Source organism: Octodon degus, unplaced genomic scaffold, assembly GCF_000260255.1.
Source record: "Octodon degus isolate 3935 unplaced genomic scaffold, OctDeg1.0 scaffold00045, whole genome shotgun sequence".
In the NCBI taxonomy this organism is placed as follows: Eukaryota; Metazoa; Chordata; class Mammalia; order Rodentia; family Octodontidae; genus Octodon; species Octodon degus.
The window spans coordinates 11999884-12004631 of record NW_004524621.1 but is presented as its reverse complement, the minus strand read 5'-3'; positions in this window follow the sequence as shown (position 1 = coordinate 12004631).

Sequence of the window (4748 nt, the reverse complement as noted above, 5' to 3'; positions counted from 1 at the left end):
TTTCTGTGCTGAGGATTGAATCCAGGACCTTGTATAAGCTAGGTAAATGCTCTGCAACTGAGCTACATACATTCCTAATCATAAATAAATAAATAAATGTATGTTACTTATTTATTTTAAATTTTGAGACAAGGTCTTGCTAAGTTAACCAGATTGACCCCAAACATTTGATCTAAACAAACAAACAAACAAACAAACCAGAAACTGACAGAAACAAAAAACTTCGATTTTATTGTTTTAGCCTCCTGAGTAGCTGGAATTCCATGGCAAAGTTTACATTTCTTTTTTTTTTTCTTTCTTGGTGGAACCGTGGATTGAACTCAGGCCTTTACGCTTGCTGGGGAAGCGCTTGATCTACTGAGCCATCTCCCCGACCCCTGGTTTATACTTTTTGCTGTTCCCTTGAAATGCCTGCCTGTCAGCTGCCCTTGATCACAGTACAGAATGTGTAGTACACACTGTGGAGATGCAGTTTCAGATTCTGTTACTAGTTGTGTGGCCAGAGTTATTCAGACTTCATGAATCAGTATCCTCTGTTAAAAGGGAGTTATAATAGATCTATGATTTAGGATTGGATAAGGTTTACTCATTTTATTCTGAATAAAATCTTTTTAGTTTAGAGGCTATCAGGGGATAAGCACTCATAAGTGTTAGCTTTTTGTTTTGTTTTGGAGACTGGGTCTCTCTGTATAGTTCATGCTGGCCTTGAATTCAGTATGTAGCCCAGGCTGGTCTTGAACCTGAGGTGGTTTTCCTGCCTCAGCCTCCCTAATGCTGGGATTACAGGCTGTGCCATCATGCCCCGTTTAACCATTATTATTTTTTATCATATCATTCAATTATCTGTCTATTCATTCATCTATCTATCTTTTTTTTTTTTTTTTTAACTGGGAATTGAACTCAGGACCTTGCACTTGCTAGGCACCACCATGCCCAGCCTATCTGTTTGTCTTCCTATTGATCTACACATCCTTTAGCCATCATGAGTTGTGTTACAGCTCTGAGGAAGTCCTCTGGAGTGGAGATGCAGAACATTGACTTACCATACTCAGGTAGCAAACTTCTGTCACAGGAAAATAATTTTGAGATGCATCAGTCAGAGGCATGCAGAGGTTTATTAAGTAGTATGTTAAAATTACACACTCAAAAAAGAGTACAAAAATTAAAAAAAGAGTGCAGACCCTCAAGAGGGGGAGAGGTACCTATATTAGGGGTTGGGGTTTCTATGTGGATTTGGATGTCCCTAAAGTGGCCTCTGTAGGGCATATATTCCCAGTGTCTGGTGCCAGCTCTTTGATGGTCTGTGTTAGATGTAAACCATTTGCTGTGTTGGAAGCTGAGATGTGCTGGCCACTTGGTTGCGTTGCTTCTTGAGGTTGGGATTTGTATGAGGGAGCTCAGTGTATACATGGAAGACACAGGCCCAGGGCCAGTTTATAGCTTATTTTTTTGAGTGACTTGTATGTCCCGAAGGGGCAGTTTTCCTTAAAAATGCAATTTAAAATAGTTTAAATTTTTATTAGTACACATTGATAATCAAATGATTACATTCATTGTGGGGAGTTGGCATCCATATGTAACACGTCTTAATTCTTTTTACTGTCCCTTCTCCTCTCCTTCCCTACACCCTCTACCTCTTGAGTTCCTTTCTCTTTGCAAAAGATTGTCTCCCTATTTCCTGTCATCTATCTTTTCTTTTTTTTCCATTTATGGGTTTGGTACAGGTTCTCACTACACAGCTCGTACTCATAGAGATCCTCCTGTTTTCAGCCTCCCCAGCACAGGGATTACAGGCGTGTGCTACCACAACTCCATTGCTGGCTCAGCACAACCCCTGGGGGGGCATGTCATGCGGGACCAAGGATTGAGCCCTGGTCTCTGGGCTTGCCAAAGCAGGCACTTAGTCCATTGCACTATCTCACCAGCCCTTTCCTATTATCTATCTTTTACATATTTTGCCCTTTATATTTTGGGTTTCTCATATAAGAGAAACCATGTGATATTCAAGCTTGTGTGCCTGATTTATTTCACTTAACATTATTGTCTCAAGGTACATCCATTGTCATACAAATGATTCCCATTTACCCTTCTTTTAAGCAGAGTAGTACCTCACTGTGTATAAATACCACATTAAAAAACCACACTTTTAGGCTGGGTGTAGTGCTTCACTCCTGTAATCCCAACACTCAGGAGACTGAGGCAGGAGGGTCACCATGAGTTTGAGGCCAGCCTAGGCTACATATTGAGTTCAAGCCTAGCTTGAACAACATGATACCCAGTCTGAACTAAAACCAAACCAAAACAAAATACAGTTTAACAAGAACAAATTTCCTTGTCTCTTTTTCTACCTACCTTTATTTTTTTCTATCTTACCTTCTTAGTTCCAGTTATTCTGTTGGCTCTAGCCCTGTCCATTGTCCACTATTCTTTGCCCTGCAGTGTTCCCTGGAAGCCTGACTGCTACAGATTGCATCACCCTCCTGTTTCTGTGTGTATTCAGCCATTGGGAGGATGCAGCAGGAGAGAGATGCTGAAGGACAGAGAAGATGGGGTGTTCATTCTCCACATCCTTCATCTTGCTACAGTTCTGATAATGAGTAACTTTCCTCTACTGAAGTTATTCTCAAATAGTCCTTAAGGGCCAGCGAGATAGCTCAGCAGAGTAAATGCTAGCTTAGGCAAGCACAGGGGCCAGGGTTCAAGGGCCAGCGTTTGATCCTTGGCACCACATGCTGCACTGGTTGTGCCCCTGGGTGCGCAGAGCCAGCAGTGGAGTCTGGGCATGGTGGGGCATGCCTGTAACCCCAGCACTAGGGAGGCTGAAAACAGGAGGATCAGTACGAGTCCAAGCTACATAGTGAGACCCTGCACCAAAAAAAAAAAAAAAAAAAAAAAAAAAAGTCCTTAGACAGCAGCATCAATATCAGCTGGGACCTATTGACAATACGAGCTTCCAGCTCCCACCATGAGCCCTCAGATCCTATCAGTGACCTGCTAGTATGCCAGAGACTCTGGAAGTGGGTCTAGCAAACCACAGTGGTTAACACACACACCAGTGACACTAATGCACACTAGTTTGAGTCCCACTGGTCTAGCATTACAGGTGCCTTTGGTCACCTCTAATCAAAACTCTTGAAAACTATTTGCTCCTTTTGTCCTACAGGCTTTGGTATGGTATTAAGCTCCCCCTTCTGCTAGACCTGGTCTCCCTGCACCCTCATTGTGCCTTATTCCTAGCCCTATTTCTTTTTTTCTTTTCTTTTTTTTTTTTTTAATTTTAAACATTTATTTATTTGTTTATTGTGTGTGGGGGGGCCAGCTCAGCCCACCAGGGGGCGGGGCTGGCTGGCATGTGGTGCTGGGGGATCGAACCACGGTCCTGTGCTTTCCCAAGCCTGTTCCAAGTGGGTGCTTTAGACCACTGAGCCATCTCACCAGCCCCCTAGCCCTATTTCTTAAATTGCTCCTTTATCAAAGCCTTTCTAGTTAATTTTTTTTTTAAAGTTTATTTATTTATTGTGTGTGTGTGTGTGTGTGTGGCCAGCTCAGCCCACCAGGGGGCGGGGCTGGCTGGCATGTGGTGCTGGGGGATCGAACCGTGGTCCCTGTGCTTTGGTAAGCTTGTTCTAAGTAGGTGCTTTAGACCACTGAGCCATCTCACCAGCCCTAGTTAATTTTTTTGAATATGGTATTTGAAAGATATATTTGATCCTCCTGCTCTTTTCCTGACCTGTAGTTCCTAAAATCCTGGGACCCTTGGGGTGATAAGTTTTCTGTTTGTTAATGAGATGACTGGTTGCTGGGAGCTCTCAATTTGCCTCAGGATGAGAGCTAACTTTGTAGTATGAGAGTTGGAGATGTTGAGTTTAACTTCCCACAGCCTGTCCACGCCATGAGGAAGGGACGAGGAACTGAAGGATGAATTGGTAAACCCATAGCCAGTAAGGTCATCAATTTTGACTGCATAATGAAATTTTCATAACACTCCAAAGGACTGACAGTGAGAAGCTTTGTGTGTAGCTCAACAAGTGGAGGAGGTCTCCTGGGAAGGGGTCCCTGAGGAAGGCATGGAAGTTCTGTACTTGACCTTTACTTGGTCTTGTGTATCTCTTCCCACTGACTGTTCATTGTGGAGGCTGCAAAGGTAGAAAATGAGTTCATCTATTATGACAATACAGTTCCACTAAACCTACCCTCTTGGCCCACTGGACTTCTCTGAACCAGCACATACTAAGTGATGATAACATTCTGCGCAGGCTAACTTAAATGTAAAAGTTAATCACAAGCATGCCTTTGACATAAAGCACATGTTTCTTGTAGCTTGTGATCCTTTTCTCCAAGTGGATGTATGCAGATGTCCTCATGAAGAGCCTTATGGGCTTCTGTGACAGCCAGAGCTACTACTACTTCTCCTCCTTCTTTTGGTGGTACTGGGTATTGAACTCAGGGATGCGTGGATGCTAGGCAAGTATTCTACCACTGAGCTACATCCCCAACCCCTTGAATTACTTCTGTAAGATAAAAATTGTGTGTGTGTGTGTGTGTGTGTATATATATATATATATATATATATATATATATATGTGTGTGTGTGTGTGTATGTGTTGAGATAGAGTTTCACTTTATAGTTGAGGCTGGAACTTGAACTATGTGGTTAGTCTAGGTTGCCTTCAAACTTGCTTCAGTCCTTCTGCCTCAGCCTTCTGAGTGTATTCTATGAGAACATTAAGAAAGCATTGATCCTTTCC